The sequence below is a fragment of the Schistocerca nitens genome, chromosome 4, assembly GCF_023898315.1.
Source record: "Schistocerca nitens isolate TAMUIC-IGC-003100 chromosome 4, iqSchNite1.1, whole genome shotgun sequence".
In the NCBI taxonomy this organism is placed as follows: Eukaryota; Metazoa; Arthropoda; class Insecta; order Orthoptera; family Acrididae; genus Schistocerca; species Schistocerca nitens.
In genome coordinates, this window is record NC_064617.1 from 194,396,287 (window position 1) to 194,423,663 (window position 27,377).

A 27,377-nucleotide genomic window follows, 5' to 3' on the forward strand; every position below is an offset into this window, starting at 1 on the left:
TTAGTTTTTTAGTTAATGAGTTCACTCGTTAGTAGGTGGGATGTTTGGTTAGTTAGTTAGCTAGTCAGATGATTTGTTTGATAATTAAAAGTTGAATGGCCTCATGACCACGAAACAAACAAAACTTATCCGAATCTGCGGAAAAAATTAATATTTGGGTCAATATTTTTTTGAGGAGCATTATAGCGAACTCATGTTGATGTTTCGGCAATCATACTCGCCTGATATAAATCCCATGGAGCCCATCTGGGTCACTATCGAGTGCAATCACCGAATTCGGAAATCAGCGGCCCGTTACTTATGCGAATTAGATGACCTATGCATAGACATCTAATGCCACATACCTCCATAAACCTACCAACAAACTGTCGGATCCCTGTTACGTAGAAGCAGTGAAGTATCTCGTTCCAAAGACGGATAAAGAGGTTATTAAGCATGTGATCATAACGTTTTGGCTCATCAGTGTATAAGGACGGCAGCGGCAGTCACACGATTTGATGGCAGAGGAGCACGCGGCCTGAACCTCGTGAACAGTTAACCATTGGCAGGGTTGGAAACCGGAGAAAATTTTTTCGGTCACGAAGGTATTTTACGTATAGTCAGCAGAGATCACGTAACACAACACCAGCAGAGTAAGGGTATTATTTGTATGCAGTCTGAATCATTATTTGCTTATATATTTATAAAGGTACTTACGTCTATCTGTATTTTGTTTACTTATGTGAGGGTACTGTCGAAGCATCTGAAGAAATCTACTGAGTTACTTTCCATTTTTTCATTCAATATTTTGTTTTCACACTTTTTGAGATGCTGTTGCATCTGCAGTTCTTCCAACGTATCCATTTTATGATCTCATTTCTGCTGGCAGAGCAATTTCCAATTGGGTGTTCTATGTTTTCTATGTGTGTGCCTATTGCTGACTATTGTGTGCCTGTTGTATGTTGTATCCCGTAGCTGAGTGTTGCCTGGGACTGGGCGAGATGCTTCGAGGAGAAAGGAAAACAGTCGATAGGCTTAAGTGAGAGGGAGTCTTGGCCTGACTGTGTTGTTAAAATACCCTTATTACAAAAAGTGGGGATTGGAATTAGTACTGAATGACGAACTCTGTGAGTGTTTTACACCTGACTTTATAGAGACGACCCTTAATCCAGTATACATTTGCTCTAGCCGGCCGCTGTGGCCGAGCGGTTGTAGGCGCTTCAGTTCGGACAATCTGAGTTTTAATCAGTTTCCCTTTTCGCTCCAGCCAGACCTTGAATTGGCGTAATGTCGAAAGGCCCTCGCCATCTCATTCGCTCTGATTATGTACCGTTTTCCAAAAGCTGAGTGGAGGATAGGATGCATCTGTTGCAAATCCATGTCCTAGACCTGATATATGCTCCACATGATGTGTATGTACCCCTTCCAGCAATTCTCCCCTTTTCCCTCCTTTACTGTCGCTCTGAAATGATATTTATATGCTTACAGTGTTATTTCTTGAGTGTGGCTGGCATCTCTATGGTTGCACTGGTTGAAAAGGCTTTCTTCTAAATGACTTGAAGCATCTGACGTTTTATGTAAGCCTGTTGTCATGCTCTGGTGCTCACTATTGCATGCCTGCCTCGTCACTTTTCCCTTCTTATTCTCGCGAAGCATTCCCCTGTTGTTAACTCTTAAGACTTGGCTGTCGTTTCCGTGGATACCAGGCAATGTGTAGGCTTTAATACGCTCTGCATAAATGGTGTGGAATTAACAATGCCACATCAGCTAAACAGTTACTATTTTATAAATAAAACTTGTTTACAATTTATACACTTCTGTGCTTTTCTTTTAAAACAATGCAAAATACATTTACTAAAATTAAAAAGTGCTGAAAGATTTTTTTCTCACTACAACAACAAATATTTATGAAATGATAATTAAATTGACACCCTAGCTGCAAACAGGCGTTGATGTACTTCATTGGGGACATGTTGAAAATGTGTGCCCCGACCGGGACTTAAACCCGGGATCTCCTGCTTACATGGCAGACGCTCTATCCATCTGAGCCACCGCGGGCACAGAGGATAGTGCGTCTGCAGGGACTTATCCCTTACACGCTCCCCGTGAGATCCACATTCCCAACATGTCCACACCACTACATTCGTAGTGCACCTAATAGATGTTTGCCCATCATACTCATTACTCGTGGCAGGTTAAACTACCAAGTCCCGTACGAGTTCGGGCATAGCGTGTGCGTTCGCACAAGAAGGTAAATGGCCGGGAAGCCATATTTTAACTATATATGACGGTAGTGTCTATTCCCGTTATGCTACTACGAATGTAGTGGTGTGGACATGTTGGGAATGTGGATCTCACGGGGAGCGTGTAAGGGATAAGTCCCTGCAGACGCACTATCCTCTGTGCCCGCGGTGGCTCAGATGGATAGAGCGTCTGCCATGTAAGCAGGAGATCCCGGGTTCGAGTCCCGGTCGGGGCACACATTTTCAACATGTCCCCAATGAAGTACATCAACGCCTGTTTGCAGCTAGGGTGTCCATTTAATTATCATTTCATTTCTAGCAAAGCTGCATGGTCATCCACGGTAACTGTTCTTTCGGGAACAGACACTACCGTCATATATAACAAATATTTATCTTTAGCAAACCTGTCATCCTAAAAATTTCAGATATTTTGCTTGATAGGTTTCATGATACAACTGTATAGCAGCTGCAACATAACAGACACGATAAATGTTCGGTTTAGAGAATGTTACAACACGGTATAAATTGTATGTTCTCTTACTGTTTGATACTCTCAAGTTGACTTGTCTTCCCCAGTTTCCAAGACAATCTGAAGCTCAAGGTTCAATTCTCCCTCAGTGATTTGTCTAAATCAGTGCCAGCCGCAGTGTGCCAAACTGCAGGCGAGTCTGATGTAGGGACAGCGTGTGGGCCGCGGCTCGCCGTGACTCATCTTTGCTTGGCATTTCAAGGAATTACTCGGTAAGGCACGACAGTTCATTTAGCATTGCGGTGGGATGTTTTTCGGTCGGCACAACTTTCTTCAGTTCAGCAGAACTGTAGTGTCGGCACTGTTTACCCTTCATAATGTATTCGTGGTGTAGGGGAAGTTTGAGGTCTGGTGGCTGTTTGCACTGAGAGACAGTCTAGTGACCTATCATCATAAGCCCTTAAAAATGAATGTGAATGGCAGAAGAGAAGAACCAATACAGTATCTACGAGTATTAACGCGATACACAGTCGCATAATGGACGGGTACCGCAAATTTGTTATGGAACAATATTGTGATACCATGCAGAAAGAACCTGAAGATTTAGTTGACAGTGGAAGAGCAAAAAATTATAATGATCCACAAACATTGTTATGTACATCAAGAGGCACTTCTGCTAGATTTCCAGGCATGGAGCACGAGATGAAATTGGTGGCACAAATAGTAAATTTTATGAAGTTGCAACAGTTTCCGGAGGAACTGAATGAAGAGTATGGAGACTTTATTTATTACTGCAAAGTACGCTGGTTAAGTGAAGGGTCAAATTTGGAAAGATTTTTCGATTTAAAACCCGCTATTGCTGTATTTATGAACGAAAAAAGAGAGCAGGAACGAAAATTAGAACATTCGGAATGGATTGCAGTCCTCGCATTATAAGTGGACTTGACTCCACACGGCCGACAATAAGACACTGCAAGGTGAGAAATAATTTATTTCTGATTTGATGGGAACGATTTTAAAAAGAAAATCGCATTGTGGAGAGGACAAATTCTGACGAAAAACGCCGCCCATTGCCGTAATTTCATGCTATGAGGTTTGAAGAATTAATTGTGGCCGTGAAAGAATTATGAGAATAGTTTTTTAAATGTTTTGAGGACACTGCCAGACTTACATCTGCATTAGTGATGTTTTCGAGACGGTTTGCCATTTCAGTTGAAAGTACCCCTGTGCTCGTACAGATGGGAACTTCTTGATCTGGAGTGTAATTTCCATTTAGAAGACGAATTCTTTTACATTAAAACTGTCCTGGAGGCCTGTGTGGCTTTAATTTGGAAGAGTTTCCACGACTCCATAATGAGGTTGCAAACGTGATAAAAATATTTCGATCAACATATGTGTGGGGAAGGCTTTTTTAGGATCTTAAACTAAGTACTTCACTATTACATGGCAACCTGAGTGCAAAAATCTTTGGAACTGTCTGCATTGTCCCTGTGCTAACAGTTTATACCAGGTAAAAAGTAACATCATGTCTGCAGTGTGCTACATACAATTTAGTAATACTGAAAATTTGTTTTGTTTGTCATCTGTGTTGTTAAGAGACTTGAAATATGAAATCAAGTGGTATGCTTTACGACTATGTTGCCATTTAAATGTGGAGCTTTCGCACTTTCCCACTCGGCTCCCTCCTCACACACACAGTATGTGTCATAGTGGTAGGGTAAGTGTGCAGCCAGACCAGAGAGCTGCGCCACACACATCTAAGAGCAATGCTCATGTGCTAAATTCTTAGGCGTCCCTGATCTAAACCAATTTTACTCACAAAACAGAGAAGTCCCACACTCCATGTCTGAGCCAAAATGCCTGCGTAATGGGTCAGCACTGTCTCTCCCACGTGAAGTGGACAACCCCAATGTTTGATGAGCAATTCAAAATACGAAAAAAATAAATGTAACAAATGAGAGTATGTAAACGGGAAACTATTTCGCTGTTTGAGTAACAATGTTGATGGTTTTATTTACAGAGATAACAAAGCAAGTGGGGATATTTGAAATTGACCTGTATACAAAAGCTCTTGAAAATACAAGGCCGGTGATACAAGATATAATAAAAGCTCTCGCAGAAAGTGCAGGAAATGTAAAAAATTAAGAAAGTTGTGGCACAGGACGGTTTCAGCGACTGGTGCGATGTAGACATGGCAGTGGAAGTAAGTTGCAATGAGTCAGCAGTCTCCCTCTTCAATATAATACCTTTTCCCATTAGATATCAAAAATATTCAATGTGAATATTATTGTCACGTCACTGTACTAATTCTTTTAAAGAACACACGAAATTTGGTAAAAAAAATATACACCCATGCATTAGTTGCTTCTGCATATAGACACATCAAAAATGTTTTGCATCACCCAGTTCCCAGAACTTCTGAAGATAGACGTTGACTGTGGATATTGTATCACAGATACAGTCCCTTTGACTGTTCAGAGATGTCACTAAACCCGCCCAAAGACGTAAACAACCGTCTATGAACAGCGCCTTTTAGACGGAGGGGCTCCGACAGGCGATCAGTTCGTCATTCCACCAGGAAGGAGGTAGACGGCTCGTGTTGTCTGTAGTTTAACCTTGCCTAGACGATCAATACCGCGGTTCGATCGCTTTCACATTGTTACTTTCTGCAAGGAAGGGCACTCAAAACAAGGGCAGTGTCCGGGCGTCTATGAGTGAACCAAAGTGATGTTGTTCGGACATGGAGGAGATATAGAGAGACAGGAACTGTCGATGACATCATGGTTCGATCAGGCCACCCTAGGGCTACTACTGCAGTACGTGACCGCTACCTACGGATTAAGACTCGGCAACACCACCATGCTCAATAATGCCTTTTGTGCAGCCACAGGACGTCGTGTTACGACTCAAACTGTGCGCAATAGGCTGCATGATGCGCAACTTCACTCCCGACGTCCATGGCGAGGTCCATCTTTGCATCCACGACACTATGCAGCACAGTACAGATCGGCCCAACAACATGCCGAATGGACGAGGATTGGCATCACATTCTCTTCACCGATGAGTGCCGCATATGTCTTCAACCAGACAATCGTCGGAGACGTGATTGGAGGCAACCCGGTCAGTCTGAACGCCTTAGACACACTGTCCAGCGAGTGCAGCAAGGTGGAGGTTCCCTGCTGTTTTGGGGTGGCATTATGCGGGGCCGACGTTCGCCGCTGGTGGTCATGGAAGGCGCCGTAACCACTGTACGATATGTGAATGCCATCCTCCGACCGATAGTGCAACCATATCGGCAGTATATTGGCGAGGCATTCGTCTTCATGGACGACAATTCGCGTCCCCATCGTGCACATCTTGTTAATGACTTCCTTCAGGATAACGACATCGCTCGACTATAGTGGTCAGCATGTTCTCCAGACATGAACCGTGTCTAACATGCTTGGGATAGATTTAAAGGGCTGTTTATGGACGATGTGACCCACCAACCACTCTGAGGGATCTACGCCGAATCGCCGTTGAGGAGTGGGACAATCTGGACCAACAGTGCCTTGATGAACTTGTGGATAGTATGCCACGACGAATGCAGGCATGCATCAACGCAAGAGGACGTGCTACTGGGTATTAGAGGTACTGGGTGTGGACAGCAGTCTGGATCACCATCTCTGAAGGTCTCATTGTATGATGGTAGAACATCAACGTAAACATCATTTCCGCCATTTCCATTGCTCATGAAAACCACAGATTGATCTCTATTGCAATTTTCTGTAGAGGTTCCGGAACTGACGGAACCGAGGTGACGCAAAACTTGTTTTGATGTGTGTATAAAATTCGCCCTTTACATTGATTTGGCGAATCCTTTGTTCCCTTTTCTTGAATCCTTAAGAGTAAAAATAGTATAGATAGCGAAGACCGCACACTGAAAACTTTTAGGTAAAGGAATAATTTTCAGGAAAGAATATTCAGTTTTTTGTTGGCATCAACAACTTACACCCTACAGCAATAACTTACTTAGCAGTTATTCGAAGTAGCGATCATGAGCCTGAGCGTGTACATTACAGTTAGTTGCCAGGCAAAACAAATTTCCCAGAGGAATACTGTGTGTACACCCTCTTTGGTGGAAGGGAATATATGTGTTCTCATTGTTCGATGTTTTACCTCGTTTTCGGATTGTGGTGGCGAGCAAAAGAATTGCCTATTGTGGCCAAGTGTCTGAAAAACTCCTCTTCCTTTCCTTGCCCATTCTCGGTGTTTCCACTGGAGCTGTCATATGATCATTCCTTTGAATGGGACTCAAGAAACGAAGCTTCCATTGTGCTCACACTTTTGTCGTGTGCAGTATCTCATACAGTTTCTTGTGAACTGACCCTACACACACACTACCACTCTGTTTGACAATTTTTTTCTGTGGTAGTGTGCCTGCTAGACAAAACCAAAGCTGCCAGCTTTGCGATGAACCTCCGTTCCTTCATCAGAGACTATATGCCGCGTCTGTGCATCTTAATGATTTGTGTCACCACACTAAAACAATTTTGTTCTCTTTTCCACAGTCTCCTTCGCTGGCACATTATTACCTTACAAAGTCTCCATCTCATCGTGAACGTCCTTCACCGATTTACCTTGCAAATGCAAACAAGAAGCTGAACACGTGGACACGATACGCAGACCAGCAGCCATTTTGATTGTTTCCGCTACTGCAACGCCGCCAAGCGACGCTACTCGGAGCGAATTGCACAGACAACTGAGAAACAATCTGAGCATCCAATGCGTACACACCTATTCAAATACACGCACTGTTTTCAGCGAAAGGTACGAAGTTTGTGACTACCCCTTGTGTTTTTCGTGTTGTTGACCCTAGCTCTGCACGCACACACACACACACACACACACACACACACGCGCGCGCGCGCGCGCTTATCTTTTTTCATAGTTTTAATGCTAATGAAAGTTCCCTAAATTATTCGTTACACACCCATCTCCCAAAAACGCGTTCCTCGGTGTTGAAATAACCTCTCGCAGTTTCCAACTGCAGACCCTCGGTGCCGTTATATTGTTATCAGCGCGGCCAGTACATCACGACTGGTGAGCTTTGTTCCCCGGCCGCCATCTTCCACGGCGCGTCCCCAACTTTCCCGCGTTTTACGGTCGTGGGCCGGCCCTAAGTTTGCCAGACTGAGAGGCGGCGGCGGCGGCGGAAGGGTCGACAAATTCCTAAACTCATTTACGCTGCGCGCGGCGCTCGAGTCGCTGTGTGCAGGCCTTACTACGCAACAAATTCACGCGTTTCGCTCCGGCGGAACGAAAAAGCGGCGCACTTCACTGCTACATGAATTCCCTGAAGTAGTTCAACTGATTTTAATATCATACATTTTATGGACTATACTGAGTTAGATTCTGTTGAATAAACGTTTATATCCATTAGCATACTACACATAGTAAAGTAATGTTAACATACAGCCACATATTTCAGGGGTCAAACTCTCAATATCAGGCCGACTATATCAAATCATCAATGAGGTGCGCCTATATTCTTCAAAGTAGAAATCATAAATAATGTTATCTGGGTAAAAATCCTTATCTTACTTTCGATGCCCCTGTCAAGGGGAATGAACGCTGAAATGAACATCCACCCCAGAACGCTCACTTAATCCAAAACCCAACGGTTACAGTTGTAGGGTTTGAGATTCCCTATTGCAGATGATCGAGTCTCAACTGCATCCGAATGTGACAAGGGAGATGTGATCACATCTTTAAGAAGTGTGGTTATTGCGAAAGTGCTGTGTGTGACTATGTTGCTAGGGAACTGACAGTTGGACACTGTGGGAAGAACTGCCTGCTCCACGCTTTTAAAGATGGTCTGAAAGACTTGCATGAAGTGCCACCGAGTGCTGCGATCTGGTTGTAAATTCGTTGTATATGTATTAGTGTGGTCCCCATTTTTCCAATTTCGTATTTCTTTGGGCACATCCCCTGTTTTCTTTTTTTTCATTTTGTTTTAAGGAGAAATTTTGTTGAAAATGAAGACGAGGAATCAGTGCTGCAGTGGCCGAGAGGCTGCGTTATGACGCTACGTGTTGGTGTAACTGTTTATGCGTGTGTCGATTGTTGTCATACTGTCTACCTCGAGCTGAGCGAGCGTCGTAGAGGACTCGGTGAATGTCTATTTACGTCATGGCGAGTAGTTTAAAAAGTAGTGACACACTTAGTTAATTGGTGAAGTTAAGCACCAGGTAAGTGTACATAAACCACTATCCAATCGACAGGTTAGGTCGCTCTTCTTTTATAGCAGACTCAAAGTGAAATTGACTCTTAGTGTGAGTGTTAATTTAGTCGCGCATGATTGTGTAATATTGCGAGAGAAGGCTGGGATTCCTGCAAGATCTCTGCCTCACTGTGAAAAAGAAACTTATAGACTTGAATTCAGAGAGGCGCAGTAAAAAAAAGAGAGAGAGAAAAGAAAAAAAAGTGTTCATAGAAAGACAAGCACTAACAAAAAGGAGAGTGTAAGTTCTTCGCAAATCTAAGTAATATCTTCGATGTTGCTCATGTAAATTCCTTGAACATGATAACAATAAGATAGGATAAACTCTTTGTATTACACCAAAGAGAGCCCGGGCGTAGAGATTATCTTGCAGGTGTTGACTGGAATTTGGCGCCAAAAAAGGGAATGGCAAGGATTAGAGTTATGAAAGAGAAATTATGAAGATGAAGGCGATAACAGCTCACAGTTTTGGGAAACTACTACTGATTCGCATGAAGAAACCGTTGAAGTGGGTCATTGTGACGGTGGTTCAATTTTTACAGAACCCTCCACGAGTTCAGCTTCAGTTTCTCGTAGCATTGCAACCGTAGACGAAAATAAAGAAATTTCAAAAAAGGAAGACAAACGTGGAGGAAGGTTTTTTATGACATCAAAACCAGCCGCCATTTTAGACAGATGTAAGTTAAGTCAGAAAGATCCTGTGTTCGTCCTTGAGAGTACAGCTGAAACCCTGGGATACAGCGTTGATGATATTGCAATTAATCATCGTACTTCGATTCAAAGACATCGAGAGCAGTTCAGAAAGAAAAAGGAAGAAAATATTAAAAAATATTTGTTTACAGAGAACGATCGGAGTTTTGTGACTGTTCATTGCGACATTAATCTGGTAATAAAGCTAAATATCAGAGATTCGAGAACTGAAAGACTGCCAGTCATAATAACTTAAGGAAATCAGGAACAATTAATTGGTGTGCTGCATTATGGAATTCTAGTGGGAAAAACAATCACGAGCAGTTTCGAATGCCATAAAAGTTAGTGGGGTGGACGAGCAAGATCAAATTCTTTGTTGTGAAATCACTGCATCCAACACGGGTCGTTTCACAGGAGCTGTTACTTTGCTGAAATAGTTAGCAGGAAGGGAGCTGCTGTATTTTTCCTTGCCATCACCACATGTACGAGTTAGTGCTACAGAGCGTGTTCGAAAGTGAGTCATCCAAGTGGTAGTTAGTCCCGACGAAACATTCCACAATAAACTTACAGAAAAGTGGGACAGCATGGAAAAAAGGTGGTCATGAATATTTACTTGAGGCTTATAGCGATGTCGAAATTGACGCAGCGTTTAAATGCTTCCGAAAACTACAAAAAGAATAAAATCTGAAAAATGATTACCGTGAACTCATTCAACTGTGCTTCATCCTTCTGGGGACAAATGTGGACTTAAAATATACAAGAAACAGCGCTTGGAGCTTTGCATCATCCAAGGTGGATGGCCAAGTGAAATTAAATAATTGATGATGTTCCTCTTTCGTTCTCGTCCATCCCTCAGTGTTAGTGTATTGGATAGTCTGAAGAACACTTGCTAGTGTATGGTAAAATTATATGCAAAATGGTGGTTTCTGAGTTCACCAGCAATCGTCGCGCCTTACAATGCCTTCCGCTCTTTAAAAGAATTAAAACAGTACGAAAAAATAAATGCAAAAGTTTCTTCGAGTGCTCTAAAGAAGTTTTGTCAGCACGTATGGCATGTAAATGAAGAGTTTTGTGCGTTAAATTGTTTGATGACAACGTTGAAAATTACACTAATCCGGCCGGTCGCAGTGGCCGAGCGGTTCTAGGCGCTACTGTCTGGAACCGCGCGACCGCTACGATCGCAGGTTCGAATCCTGCCTCGGGCATGGATGTGTGTGATGTCCTTAGGTTTAAGTAGTTCTAAGTTCTAGGGGACTGATGATCTCAGAAGTTAAGTCCGATAGTGCTCAGAGCCATACACTAATCCATGTGAATGTGAGCGAAAATTTTCGAAATGTCTGCGTATTGGGTAACTGTAGCGGGACTAAGGAAGTCCTTGGACCGAAAAAAAGAAACGACGATGCGTGAAAGAAGAAGAAAAATGAAGACCTGTACAAACGGGTGGAGCAGATCACAAAGAATATGCCCAAGAAAAGGCTGAAGTTTTATGTGCATCTCTTCAGAATGACGGAATGCAAACTAGCAAAAAAAATCTTTAGCTAAATCACCAAACTGAAGGCGCCCACAAAATGAGTTGAGGAAAAACAATGAAGCGCCAAAGAAACTGGTACAGGCATGCTTATTGAAATACAGAGATATGTAAACAGGCAGAATAAGGCGCTGCGGTCGGCAACGCTTATATGAGACAAAAAGTGTCTGGCGCAGCTGTTAGATCAGTTACTGCTGCTACAATGGTAGGTTATCACTAATATTGAAGTGAATTTGAACGTGGTCTTAAAGTCAGCGCAAGAGCGATCGGACACAGCATCTCCGAGGTAGCGATGAAGTGGGGATTCTCCCGTACGACCATTTCACGAGTGTACCGTGAATATCAGGAATCTGGTAAAACATCAAATCTCCGACATCGCCACTAAGGGAAAAAGATCCTGCAAGAACGGGACCAACGACGACTGAAGTGAATCGTTCAAAGTGACTGAAGTGCAACCCTTCCGCTACTTGCTCCAGATTTTAATGCTGGGCCATTAACAAGTGTCAGCGAAGGAACTATTCAACGAAGGGACATCGATATGGGCTTTCGGAGCCGAAGGCCTACTCGTGTACCCTTGATGACTGCACGACATAAAGCCTTACGCCTCGCCTGGGCCCGTCTACACCGACATTGGACTGTTAATGACTGGAAACATGTTGTCTGGTCGGACGAGTCTCGTTTCAAATTGTGTCGAGCAGATGGACGTGTACGAGTATGGCGACAGCCTCATGAATCTGTACATTTAATGCCGATACTTTCAAAAGGGGACAGTAGATTTTAGACGGTTATCTTCCTCTCTGCATCTCTATTCGACTGGAAGAACATCTAGATACGATAATTTCTCAAATATTTTGCATCCAAATATATCAAAAACTTCTGAAGAAGACAAAAGCTCGATCCACCTTTTAGAACTTCCCACACTTTCTGCGCATCTGGGATAAGCCGTTGACTCCGACTGAAATAGCGCGAATCCTGTGCTTCATGAAAACACAGTCTACCACCAACCAGTGTCACCTAGGAAGAGGGTCGGTACACTCTGTGCATGATGTCAGCTGTAGTGGTCCTACTACTATGAGAGACGTTTGCAGCTGCTAGCCTAGACTGAACTTCTGTTTATCAAATTCTTACTTTATCTAAAATAAAAAGGAAGTCTGATACTATAAATAATACATATTTGTTCTCTTATGTTTATAATACACTTTCTTTCTCTTTTTATAAAATCACCTTTAAACTTATTTAATCAGTCCTCTCATTAGGACTGTGATCTTCTCTATTGCTAGGGTCTAAGTCTTCACTCGACAATATTAAGTATATTACTTAACTGTTTTGTTTTACTTAGAGTTACTGGCAGTTTTACATGCCCTATTTAGTCAGTCTGTAGATCATTAACATAGGCAGTGGGACATAAGTTTGCACTCTTTGTGACATGACACCGAACTTGCAGAAAAAGGACTTCACTAACTGAAAGGAAATATACATGTGTCTCCTTTTTAACACAGATCCACTCATTAAAATCTCAACTATAACCTAATCATATAATTCCGTCAGGGAAGAGAATTGTATTGACTTCAGATGTTCTTCATGACTAGTCAAACTTTGCTTTAGAGCAGAACATCCAAAAGGAATTTTCAACTGCTGTCTCTGATTCTCAGAATGCCCCATTCATGCTGAAGGTGTGAATAAATATCCAAGAGATCCAGGCAAAGTAATTGTTCTGTACCCATAATAAATATTAATTCCCATCATCTGGCAAGTCGTAAGTATAGCAGATTCATTCAGTAATTATGTAACTTCACTCAAAGTCAATAAATATCCGACTAACCTTTCATCAGGTTGGTTGGCTCTGAGCACTATGGGACTCAACTGCTGTGGTCATCAGTCCCCTAGAACTTAGAACTACTTAAACCTAACTAACCTAAGGACATCACACACATCCATGCCCGAGGCAGGATTCGAACCTGCGACCGTAACAGTCGCACGGTTCCGGCCTGCGCGCCTAGAACCGCGAGACCACCGTGGCCGGCCTTTCATCAGGTGTGGACAGTTAAGGGTGATATACTGGTGTACTTCTTTAAGTATCGTGTGCACGATAGTGGAGCTCACAAACCTGTTAAAAATTATGGATTAGGTCACGTTAGTGTCACAAAATGGTTTCCGTGTATAGGTTATGTTAACAAATTCCAGTTAATGTCTAAATAAAAATATTTAATAGGTTCATTTTACTAAAGCTTCTACTTACCACAGAGACATCTGTAGGCATAATATTATCAGGGTGAACTGATCTTATCCATTTTACCCTTGCATTTTCATCACAAGGGTAATGGTATGTACTGACTCTTTCTTCAGCATTATAACTGCCCCTACAAGCCCGAGCAGGTTTAATTAATAATAGCAATTAAAATTTCTTCTCTGTATTTCAGTTCACAATCTTCAGACCATTACATAGAAGGAAAAGCCGAGAGTACATATCTCGCTCTGTTATGACACCTAGTCAGAGCTCCTGTATAATCCTATATAATCGTCCTTCATATTTTCCCCAACTCTGAGGACTTGGACGATTAACCTATTCACACAATTTTTACAATATTTCTTATAACATATTTGATATTACACGCATGAAGTATACAGAACAGTAATTAATGTGTATACCGATATTTAGATTGCTCTTTTCATACAACAGAAAAATTGGGATGTAATATTACATGGCTACAGAAATGTAGGCTCGGAACTTCATGGTAGCTTGTAAGCATTACATGTAATGAGTTAAGAACTCGGTACCAATATCTTCAAATATGAATGATATGCAATAACAACCTGTGCCTATTTATTAGTTTTTGCCTGTGTGTAGCCACTTGCAAAAGTGGTGTTTATTTTTTAATCATTAGTCAGCACTTTAAGAAATGCAGTATTTTTCTCAATAAGAGGGGGAAAAATATAGATTCACATTACAGTGAAACGTATTTTTATGAATAATTTCATTAGTTGTTTGTTGAGTTGTGGTCAAAACTTTATTCTCTGAAGATTATGTTACTTGTGCACATTACCTCACAATGAGCAATCCACCATAAAAGTATATTAATTATCACTCGTCCTAGTGTACCTATATAAGAAGTGTATGTATTATTCAGTATGTTTGTGTATTTACGATAACAACATATAAATGCATCACAATAAATATTTCTCTCGACTTTGCCAACTGCGAAAATATCTCTGGAATCGAAAAATTTTGAGAAAAACTGATTGAGTAATGTTTTCTACAGAGAGAAGAAACACAGTTGTATACATTTGGTTTCATGTTTATGACTACTATAATTGACATGTACTTACAATACACAACAGCACGCTAGGTCTTGTTTCCCAGTTCTCTGTAGCAACTTATGGCCCATCTTTTTCTTCGTTCAAAGTCCCCTGGAAACCTAACATGCAAAAGCAATTTTTACAAGTGTTAGTGCAGTTCACAGCTGAACAGCAACCCAATTTTACGACGAATTCTTCAATACATTTAACTAGAAATCTCCACTCGCTTCCTGACTCACATGCAAACAAGTATGAATATCCTACATTTGAGGAAAACATGACGGACAGTTCAGCTCAGGTTATAGGAGTCTTACCATTAGCGCTTACGCCACGAGCGCTTCCAAAGAAAGTGTAGCGCCATTACTACTGGGTGGTACTGGACCAGCACCATTCACCCTGCACTGCGGCCACGGTAACGGTTCGCCAGACCAGCCCCTTGTACGTACACTGCAGGCAACATCAGCAGCGGGTGAGTGACTGCTGCACGCCAGCCATCTGGCGGCAGGGAATGCAGACCGGCGTAATTTCCCTGGGGAGGGTCGCTTAATCGCGTTGCCGGCAACGGCGCTCTGGGCCAGCTCGGACGCCAAGATGCGAGTTTGCCTCTAATAAAGCTCCGCCGTGACAGGCCGAGGCCAACGCTGGAGATCCGCTACTCTCAAAATAATTGCCAGCTGAGCATGTAGCCTCCCTTGCCTCACAATTCTGACTATGTTTACGCGCAGACATATTTTTATCCCATAAGCTGTACTACTTAGATACGAGGGGCGTTCAATAAGTAATGTAACACGTTTTTTTTCTCGCTCAATTTCGGTTGAAAAAAATGTGGATTTGTTCTGAGACATCGTGGAATATTCCCGCTTCAGCACGTATAGTTTCATGAAGTTGCGATAGGTGACGACGCTATACGTAGCCTCGAAGATCGTGCCTGTAACGCGTTCGAAGAAGGGGGCTGTAACTGAGTTTGTTATGGCAGAAAACCAGAACATCGCATATATTTCTAGGCTCTTGAAATATGTCTATGGAGGCCTGGCAACGAACAAAAGCGCAGTGAGCCGTTGGGCGAACCGTCTGTCATCATCATAACAAGGTCGCGCAAACCTGTCCAATCTCCCACGTCCAGGTTGGCCGCATGCAACTGTGACTCCCGCAATGTTGGAACGTTCGGACACTCTCATTGGCGTTGCTCAACAGGCCATAAGCAAACACCTCGCTGTTCAACTGGACGTCTCTGACACACTCGACCACTAGGTAGGTTACTCAAAGGTGTGTACCCACTGAGTTTCTCGCCGCCTAGCAGAAGACCATAAACAGCAACAAAGGACCATTTGTGCGGAACTACTTGCGCTTTGTCGAAGATCGTCACAGGAGATGAAACACGGGTTCATCAGTCCGAACCGGAAAGAAAACGGCAATCCATGGTCGCCATGCTACCTCTCCTCCAAAGAAAATGTTCAAAGCCGCATCCTCTGTCAGTAAAGGCATGGCGAAGGTGTTCTGGAACTCTGAAGGGATTATTCTGTTTTATATGAATATATGAAGATGGTATCCGTTCTTTCGGACATGTCCGAAAGAACAGATACCATCGGTGACAATGCAGCGCTCTAGAATGAAATGATAATTAAATCATGACCCTACGCTACCGACAGGCGTTGATATACATCAACAGGGACAGTTGAAAACCGACCGGGACTCGAACCCAGGATCTCCTGCTTATATGGCGGACGCCCTACCATCATTCTTTTTTTTTAGTTGTTGATATCATTTTGTTCTAGATTGTTCGTGGAATTTGTTCGGGGCGGACGTCCGATGACACCCATTTAGGTTCTTCATTGATCCGTTCACTCCGTTTTTTTTTTTTTTATTACAGAGAGTAGCTAACACACTGACCGAACACGCTGAGCTACCGTGCCGGCAATCTGTGCTACCGAGGGCACACGGGATAGTGCGACTGTAAGCTCCCTGTAAGACCCACATTCCCAACTTGATGTCCACACACTACATTCGTAGTGCCCCTGCCCATTACACTCATTACTCGCGGCAGACAATCTTACCGAGTCCCGTAAGAGTTTGGGCAATAAGTGTGCATCTGCACAGAAGAAGAAAGTCAAGGGCCGGTTACCCTTAGCTGTACGAAGATAGTATCTGTCCTGTCCGAAAGAACAGATACTATCTTCTATTCTTTCGGACAGAACAGATACTACCCTCATAGTTCAGATGGAAAGCCGGCACGTTAGCTCAGCGTGTTCGCTCAGAGGGTTAGCTGCTCTCTGTAATAAAAAACTGAGTTAATCGATCAACGACGAACTTAAACGGGTGACTTACGACGTCCGCCCCGAGCAGATGTAACGAATGAAAGCGAACAAACTGAGATTAAAAAAAAAAAGATGGGTAGAGCGTCTGCCATGTAAGCAGGAGATCCCGGGTTCGAGTCCCGGTCGGGGCACACATTTTCAACTGTCCCCGTTAATGTATATCAACGCCTGTCGGCAGCTTAGGGTCTTGATTTAATTATCATTTTATTCTGTTTTATGTCCTCCTTCATGGTGCAACGATCAGCTCTGGAGTGAATTACGCTATCCTCACGAAAATGAAGAAACGACTACAGCTTGTTCGTCTTCACGAAAACGGCAACGTAATGCCTTACAGAAATCTCCGCACCCGAAAGGAGCATACAAAACGTCATTGGACTGTTCTTCCTCATCCATCCTAAAGCCCAGATCTCGCATGATCAAACTTCCTTGTGTTTGGCCCAGGAAGGACGCACTCCGGTGGGAGATGGGGAGGTTACGACGTTCGCTCCGACGTTGACGGGTAGAGTGGTACTATGCGAGTATACAGGCCCTCCCAGTACGGTGGTGTAAGGCCTTCGCATTCAACGGACATTACGTTGAAAAATAAGGTGTCATAGCCACAAAAGTGAGGAATGACGTGATGTATTCGAATCCTGGATAAAACCAACCAACCGCCGGCCGGAGTTGCCGAGCGGTTCTAGGCGCTAAAGTCTGGAACCGCGCAACCGCTACGGTCGCAGGTTCGAATCCTGCCTCGGGCATGGATGTGTGTGATGTCCTTAGGTTAGTTAGGTTTAAGTAGTTCTAAGTTCTAGGGGACTGATGACCAGTGCAGTTAAGTCCCATAGTGCTCAGAGCCATTTTTAAAACCAACCAACTTTCAGAAAAAAAAGTGTTGCATTACTTACTGAACGTCCCTCGCATGTCAGCCATACAGGCATTCTGCTCTTGTCTTTCAATCTCGTTGAAAACAACACGATTTTTTCTCCTTGTACATGTACACGATATATTGTAATACCTTGGATCATTCCTGTGGTAATTTTCCAACGTTTCAGGGGTTTTACATTAGTTTTGAGATAACGAATATCGGTACGGAAAATAGTGAGTCGAAAACTACGAACAAAAATATGGTTCAAATGGCTCTGAGCACTATGGGACTTAACTGCTGTGGTTCAAATGGTTCAAAGGGCTCTGAGCACTATGGGACTCAACTGCTGTGGTCATAAGTCCCCTAGAACTTAGAACTACTTAAACCTAACTAACCTAAGGACAGCACACAACACCCAGCCATCACGAGGCAGAGAAAATCCCTGACCCCGCCGGGAATCGAACCCGGGAACCCGGGCGTGGGAAGCGAGAACGCTACCGCACGACCACGAGATGCAAACTGCTGTGGTCATCAGTCCCCTAGAACTTAGAACTACGTAAACCTAACTAACCTAAGACATCACACACATCCATGCCCGAGGCAGGATTCGAACCTGCGACAGCAGCGGTCGCGCGGTTCCAGACTGTAGCGCCTAGAACCGCTCGGCCACTCCGGCTGGCACTACGAACAAAATGATAAATTTTATCTGCAGTGATGAACTAGTATCCATGGCTATATAGAGAACCTACATAAATACATAAATATGAGAACAACTTTAACAGAGATAAAGAAGCCATGAAAGTGGTATATGGACTGTAGCTCTACAGAATCGACGGATAAGTCTTAACTTTGACAGAGGTTGGTTCGATACTTAAGTGTCGTCTTTGACAAGAATTATCGGTGCGAATGGCGTGTAATTTTCTACCACACGTTCATTGTTTTTACCTCTGTCTGTGATATTCGACCCATCAGTTGCCAAGACACAGCGGAATCAGGAGCACTGCTGTGGATGTGCAACGCAGCTCAAGGTGAAACATCAAGAACAATAACGCTTCATGGCATTACCAAACACCTGGAAGATTCGCCAGCAGATATGAAAATTTCCCTTCTATCACTGTTTTATTACAGATGATAAAAACCGAAGTAGATACATTTTTCTAATAACTACATTTATATATGCACATTAGACGAGCTGCAACAGTTGTCAGAAATGGTCTTCCGCAGCTTCTATGCAGGAATGACAACATCACACAAAATTTTGCCATAACCATTCCCATCAAGGACCCTGTTGTAAAGATTAAATTTTTTCTAGCTGAGTCATATCCCATGAGGTTTTGGCACTGCACCCATATGATATTAACTTTTTCTCTCGATATTTCAGTTAAGAGCCAGTCTGGCACATTCAGCTGAAGTTTACGTGTGAAGATCTTTTTTTTTTTTCATTTATTGGTCATTTCATTCTTTCTACGTGGAGGTAGGGGCTACCAGCATACAATGTCTGCGTTTATCGTAAATTAATGTTGTTGTCGAAATTTTTAATGACCGTAACTTGAAAAACGTTTCAGAGAAAAATTTTAACATGTTTTCTGTTGTCGTAATAGATATTTCGTTTTGGATGTTAACATATTTAGTTCTAAAAGGTTATTGGTAACATTTGTAGCATATCTGCCCCAAAAATTAAAAGAGAATCATCAAGCTTGGTTTAAAGTTATTTGTTTACTGTTCTGTGCACCCTGCACATTGTAGACCCACTGTATTTGCTGTTCTCAGGCAGGGATGAGTTGGTTGCTATTTGTAAGCAGCTGTAAATCACTCTGACTACTGTAAAGCGATTGGAAGCTGCTGAGAATGGGTCTGTTGGCACGGCTACCAAGATCATTCGCCACAGATGCCAAACATTCCGAAAGTACTATCCTCTCGTGTAGATAGTGTCTCTTCTGCAGGAAACACGCTGACGGAAAAAATCGCAACGCCAAAAAATAATTAATGTGGAGTAATGGAATTTCGGGAATACATTTGTCTAGATAATATATTTAAGTGATTAACATTGCAAGCTCACAGGTTAATGTAAGCGCGAGATAAGGCATCGCAAATGTGAAATACTGGTACATTAATAATCGGTGTAACCTCCAGAATGTTGAATATAAACATGTAAACGTGTTTGCATTGTGTTGTACAGGTGACGGATATCAGTTTGTGAGATAGAGTTCCATGCCAGTTGAACTTGGTCGGCCAATACAAGGACGGTTAAAGTTGTTTGTGCATGACGCTGGAATCGTCGTCCGATAATGCCCCATATGTGCTCGACTAGACATAGATCTGGTCATCGTAGAGGACAAGGCAACATAGCGACGCTTTGCAGAGCATGTTGGATTACGACAGCGGTATGTGGGCGAGCGTTGTCCTGGTGGAAAACACCCCCTGAAACGCTGTTCGTGAATGACAGTGCAACAGATCGAGTCACCAGACTGACGCACAAATTTTTAGTCAGGGTGCGTCGAATAACCACAAGTGTGCTCCTGCTGTCATACGAAGCCGAACCGCATACCACAACTCTAGGTGTAGGTACAGTGTGTCTAGCACACAAACAGGTTGGTTGGCGGCTCTCAACTGGCTTCCTTCTAACCATCACACGGCCATAACTGGCACCGAGGCAGACCCAGATTTCATCACAAAACACAACAGGCCTCCACCTTGGTCTCCAATGATCTCTCGCTTGACACCACTGAAGTCGCAAGTGACGGTAGTTTGGGCTTAGTGGGAAGCACGTTGCAGGGCGTCTGGCTCGGAGCTGCCCTTGAAGTAGCCGATTTGGAACAGTCCGTTGTGTCACTGTGGTGTCGCGAGCTGCTCAAATTGTTGCTGCAGATGCAGTATGATGCGCCAGAACCAGAAGCCTAACACCATAGTCTTCCCTATCGGGCCGGCCGCGGTGGTCTAGAGGTTCTGGCGCTGCAGTCCGGAACCGCGGGACTGCTACGGTCGCTGGTTCGAATCTTGCCTCGGGCATGGGTGTGTGTGATGTCCTTAAGTTAGTTAGGTTTAAGTAGTTCTAAGTTCTAGGGGACTTATGACCCAAGATGTTGAGTCCCATAGTGCTCAGAGCCATTTGAACCATTTTTTCCCTATCGGTAGTGCCACGTGTCCGCTCAGAGCCCGTTCCTCTTGCGACCGTAGATTCTAATGACCACCGCTGCCAGAAATCATATAATGTCTACATTCCTGCCAAGTCTTTAAGCAGGATCGCAGAAGCAACATCCAGCTTCTCGTAGCCATTTTCCAAACTCAATGAGAGGCCGATAATGGCGTCTTTGTCGCCTTAAAGGAATTTGCAACTAACATCAAATCACGACGTCCAGTATCAAAGGTAACTAACACTCACGGCCGTTACAGCTTCATAGAAGCGCCACTAGCACCAATTTTATACGACTGGCGCTAAATTTGAATATACATCATCTTTCAGGTGCAAAAATACGCCTACCAACCGTCGTTTATGTAGCACAACTCCTCCTTGGTGTTGCACATTTTTTACACAGGATCCATCACTACTCGTCCACCTGACTGAGTGGTGTGTCAATGGTAGGTCTAGACGTCCTATAGGGGGAAGACTGGGACCAGAGAGAACTGAGGATGTTACAGCCGACAAGTCTGAACGGCTATCTCCACTGAAACCGGAACTGAGCCAACGATGCTTGGGAAACCTGCTATGTCTTGTGTCAAGAGACAGCGAGTGTGTGTGTGTGTGTAGGGGGTCTATTAATTTCCGGTAGTTCAAACATACGGCAAATGATGGTATCCCTTAGGGAAATGGCAACAAGGGGGTGAGAAGGAATTCGAGGTACAAGCAGCGTACACGCCTGGTGCATCATTCAGCGTATTGAACATGCTGTTCTAACAGCCACTGAGCGAACTGGGTGGAACCAACTGCAAATTATGGTTAACCAAACGATGTCTGTCGTCAGGATTCCTAGGTCATACTTGCGTCATTGCAGCGAACAGCAAACAAGGTTGCGAACACCAGCCTTGATCACGGAGTTTCAACGAAGCCCACTGTCTGCAGGATTGTTCTCAGAACAGTTTCAATTTGAATGGAACGCTTCAAACAGAGACTGCGAAAGTTCTATGAAAATCTAAGCAGGGAGTTCCTAGACTAGCGCCATGGCCCGCATCTCGTGGTCGTGCGGTAGCGTTCTCGCTTCCCACGCCCGGGTTCCCGGGTTCGATTCCCGGCGGGGTCAGGGATTTTCTCTGCCTCGTGATGGCTGGGTGTTGTGTGCTGTCCTTAGGTTAGTTAGGTTTAAGTAGTTCTAAGTTCTAGGGGACTGATGACCATAGATGTTAAGTCCCATAGTGCTCAGAGCCATTTGAACCATTTGAACTAGCGCCATGTAGTTGAGAACTGTAGGGTTCCCTTAAACGTGTCAGATGTCCAACATGTTGGAATACACAACATATCAGAACTAGTTACCCAGACAGCTGCCTCAATGTAGAGTGCACAAACCGTTTTTTTTTTTAATTAAATGACTCTCCACCCGATCCGGATAATGATAGCTGTCGGAAACCCGCAAGTATGAATGTAAGATCCAAAGAAACGCCCCCTCCCCCCATCTCCCCCCCCCCCCAAAGGTGAGAGAATTAAAATCCTAATGATTAACTGCCGAAGCAGTTGCATCAAAGTTACAGAGCTCGAAGTGCTCCTAAAAAGCAGTGTAGCTCACATAATACGAGGTACACGATGTAAAATTTTGGGGTAAAATTTAAATATACACTGATGAGCCAAAACTTTATGACTACCTCCTTAATAGCTTGTTTGTCCCGTCTTTGGAACGAAATACATCACTGATTCTGCGTATCAGGGATTCGACAGTTTTTTGGTAAATTTGTGGAGGTATGACGCTTAGATCTCTACGCACAGATCATGTAATTCACGTAAATACCGGACCGCTAATTTGCGTACGCGGTGACGGTGCCCGATAGCGACCCATATGTGTTCCATAGGATTTACATCAGGCGAATTTGGTCGCCGAGACATCAAAGTGAGTCCAGTGTTATGCTCTCAAACCACTGTAGCACAGTTCTGTCTCCGAGGAAGGACAATTATACTGCTGAAAGATGACATCGCCGTCGGGGAAGAAAGCATGAAGGGATACAGGTGGTTTAAAGTTGTCACCCTATCTTCGATTACTGCCACACGTCCCATGCAAGCGCAGAAGAATGTATCTCTCCATCCTCTGTCCGCGGCACGCTGCTTGTTTCGAGCCACCGACGGCGCTTGTGAGACAACCATTGACCTAGTGTAACAAAAATGTGATTCACCCGAAGAGCCGAAACGTCTCCATTGATCGACAGTGGAATTCCGCTGGTCTCATGCCCACTGCAATCGTAACTGACGATGTCACTGGGTCAACATATGAACACGTAGGGTTGGTCTGCTGCAAAGCTCCATGTCCAACAACGTACGATGAACAGTGTGCTCTACCGAGCGAGGTGGCGCAGTGGTTAGACACTGGACTCGCATTCGGAAGGACGACGGTTCAATCCCGCGTCCGGCCATCCTGATTTAGGTTTTCCGTGATTTACCTAAATCACTCCAGGCAAATGCCGGGATGGTTCCTCTGAAAGGGCACGGCCGACTTCCTTCCCTAATCCGATGAGACCGATGACCAAGCTGTCTGGTCTTCCACCCAACCAACAGTGTGCTCTGAAACACTTGAGCTTGTACCAGCATTATGCTCTTTCTGCAGTGATGCCACAGATCACCATCCATCCTATTTTGCAGAGCGGACAAGCCGCCGAACCCCACGTTCTGTGAAAAGTCGTATAATTCCAACTATTGAGTGCCTAGTGGTAGTTTCACTGTCCTTCTACTTCTTTCCGTAGACGTTCACGACAGTAGGGCGTAAACATTCGACCAGCTTCGCCGTTTTCGAAATACTCGTTCACAGGCTCTGCGTAGTAATAATCTAGCCTTTGTCAAAGTCGTTTATCTCAATGGTTCTCCATTTGCAACCCATTCTTCGCTAGGATGATCCCTCCTCCGTCTCTGCTCCGCTTACATACTTTTGTTACCGCGTTACTTGCCCGCTACGCCACCAGGTGCCATCCAGCATCGCGGTGGGCAGTAGTCATCATATTCTGGCTTATCTGTGTATATCGGTAAGTGGTGTATTTCTGTCAATGGACAAGAAACTCAAATTCACCGAGGAAGTGAAGCTGCCTGTGAGTTTGTTCGAGCAAGATTCTTGATGAATGGAGGATATAAAATTATTACTGCATCCTTCTATCGACCACCAGACTCACCTCCTGATATAACAGAAAACATTAGAGGAAACCACATACCCACCAGGGTAGCCGAGAACGCGAGGACCCTGGAAGCTGAATGTGGCACATCTTCAAGACCCGGAATGCCGTCGAATTATCGCCAACACATAGCTGGATTGCGAACGTCGTCTTCCCCGATATCCTTCGACTCTAGCATGGTGGGTGGACTGTGCAAAACCAGCGTTTCGGCGTGTGCTAACTCAATTCGGTAAAGATATCGCAGCTTGGCATCGTCACACGTTGGACTTTTATTACACGATGCTTCGCGAACTCGACGGCCAACCACCATCTCCAAACCGACAAATGGAAAGCCGCCGAATTAAAGGTCAAATATTGTCTCTTACGAGGAAACGTTTGGAGGGGGTCGTCGTGCGATCGCGACGTCACGACCGAGCGGAAGGAGAAAACCCGTCTATGCATCACATCGTGCTCGACAGCCTCCGACGCCGACAGCAGCTGATCACGGACCTCGTATTGCCAGGTGGTAGGGTCGTACTGACTCAGGCCGCGGTTACAGAAGCCTTTGCAGATTACTATCGCCAGTTTTACGACGAGGTGAATACAGAGGAAGAGGAAGCGGACGATCACGACATACTGCAGCACGTGTCGCACACCCTCGACAATGCAGCAGCGGCGACGCTGTTAGGTGGAATTACACGGGACGACATCGAGGACGCGCTTAACAAGGGAGCACTCAACAAATCTCCCGGGCCAGACGGACTGCCGCTCGAGTTTTATCGGACTTTCCGCGATCTAATGATGCCCCGATGGATCAGCATGTACCAAGAACTGATGACCCCCGGTTCCCACGTGCCACCTGCATTCGTGGAAGGTCTCCTTATACCGATACACAAGCCTTCCAGAGGTCGGACGGTCGAGGACTACAGGCCCATTACAATGCTCAACTCGGACTATAAAATCTTCGCCCGACTACTCGCCAGCCGCATAAAGCAGGTTCTGCCCCTGGAGCAAACGACACAGGGCGGAGTGACCAACATGCAAACGGCAACCAGCGAATGCAGGGATTTAATAACCATCGCCACATGCTGTCGCCTTCGAGCTGCTCTGATCTCCATTGATTTCGACCGCGCCTTTGACAGAGTTCACCACAAGTTCCTTCTGTCCGTTATGGCCCGCATGGGCTTCCCGCCTGACTTTCTCGACATCTTTCAGCGCCTTTTCCGTGGAGCTGCATCCCGTGTACTGGTGAATGGACGGATTGCGGGTCCCTTTCCGATCCGACGGTCAGTTCGCCAAGGATGCCCACTCTCCATGATCCTTTACGTGATCGCACTCGAACCACTTGTCGGAGGGTTGAAAAACAGGCTCTCGGGAATATTGAGGGATCACACCTTTCACTGCAGGATATATGCTGATGACCTTCTATTACTTGTCCGATCTGGTGACGAGGTACGATCGGTGATACAATGGATCAATCGCTATGGATTGGCAGCGGGCAGCCTCATGAATGTGGCCAAGTCGGCAGCGATGCCGATTGGGAGAGGTCTACAGGAGGACGCTTTAGCCCCACTCCCACTAGTTAACAAGATCCGGTTCTTGGGCATAACATTTACACAGGATGTGCGCCGCACGGCTGCAATGAACTATGCACGATTACTACAGGCCATACGCACAGAAGTTCGCCGGAACTTACTTCGACGGATGGACCTCCTACAGCGTGTGGAATACCTCAACCTTCACGTGGCGACTAAGATGATCCACATGGCCCAGGTCCTACCGATATCGACAGCGATGGCACACAGATTGCAAGCAGCGTTTGGATATTACCTTACCGCCGGACACCTATTCAAAGTCCGCTACGAAACACTCACCCTCCCTCCGCGTGATGGCGGACTGGGACTTATAAATGTACGAGCAAGAGCTACAGCGTTATACTTGTGCACAATGGTGAAATTGTGGACCCACAAAGATGCTTCCCTTACGGGACGTCTGTTAGAGGAATTGCTGCCGGCGTCTCTTCTGCCACCTGTCACGGTTGCGCACATTACACCTTCACTCTCGCACCTCTCGGCATTTATTCTTGAATATAGTTACGCGCACCCAGACCTTCCCAACACTCGCACTCCCAAGGCGAGAGACGTTTACAGATTGCTGCTAAGGTCCATACCTCGGAATGTGATTGAGAGGAAGAGCCCTACGACCCTATGGCCGGCAGTGTGGAGAGCGGTCCAGAAGCCGTTCCTCCCCACGCGGTTACGAGCCGCGTGGTACCAGGTGGTGAACGGGAAGGTTGTAACACGACAACGGCTGCACGCTATTGGGATGACGGATTCCCCCCTTTGCCCACGTTGCCACCTCGTGGATACTGACGAACACCGTTTAACATGTGGATCGGCGTTAGAGGTATGGCTGCTAGTGCAGAAGATCCTCGCCTGCTACCTACGTATCGCGCCTCGCACAATTGAGCCACGGCTCCTCCTTCGTCCAGAGGATACTTATTTCCCACCTGCGAAGACTCACGCTCTCACGTGGTTTAAAGGCATGTCCATATACTACCTCTTTCGCGATGATGAGAAGATGGTGCTTGATTACTGGCAATTTCTCCAGGACAGTCAGAGCACACTTGAGTGTACACCCCGATACCGACAGCTATTTGCGAACTATTTGCGCAGTGTCTTCGACAACCCCCCTCACAGTTGGGGAGTACCGGGCAGAGGATGACCGCCGACATGGGGCTCCACACGGCGCGAAATGTTGTAACAATTTGGAACATGGATTCTGTACGCCGAGGGGCCATGCACATGGAATGGCGTGCGGGATTTGGTTACATTTTTCTTTCGTTATTATCTATCATCACACTATTAGTTTCAATTTCTTTTTCATAGTTTAGAAGGAACTCTTGTTCTGTTGTTGTTACGGCTGTAATTTTCTAATTTTGTTTGTTGTAACTGAAAGACGCCTTTTGTCCATATATATATATATATATATATATATATATATATATATATATATGGACAAAAGGCGTCTTTCAGTTACAACAAACAAAATATATAAAAAGGGGGTAGCGTCTAAAAAAAAAAAGTTGGTAGAGCACTTGCCCGCGAAGGAAAAAAAAGAAAAGTGGTCAGCGTGGGAAAAAAAAAAAAATAGAACGCTAACGCGTTGCTTGTTAGACTCGGGTAGGCGCGCCGGCCACGGATCGAATCCGCCCGGCGGATTAACGACGAGGGCCGTGTGCTGGCCAGCTGGATGTGGTTTTTAGGCGGTTTTCCACATCCCGCTAGGTGAATACCGGGCTGGTCCCCATGTTCCGCCTCAGTTACACGGCTCGCAGACGTCTGAACACATTCGCACTATTCCATGGATTACACTCGACGCAGACAGTTGGGGTACACTAATTCCGTCCCAGGGGGTACGGGGTGGCGGCAGGAAGGGCAGCCGGCCACCCTTTCAACATTAACATGC

The 27,377-nt window shown here is 44.8% G+C and overlaps 1 protein-coding gene and 1 non-coding gene across 2 annotated transcripts in view; both read left to right on the top strand.

Moving 5' to 3' along the window:
- Nucleotides 1–27,377, top strand: part of LOC126252201 (GTP-binding protein Rhes) — a 559,471-nt gene that overhangs the window by 423,042 nt on the left and 109,052 nt on the right. The gene's annotated exons all lie outside the window — the stretch shown is intronic.
- Nucleotides 2,384–2,458, top strand: Trnat-ugu (transfer RNA threonine (anticodon UGU)). Its single transcript has one exon. It is a non-coding gene; the product is annotated as a tRNA-Thr (tRNA).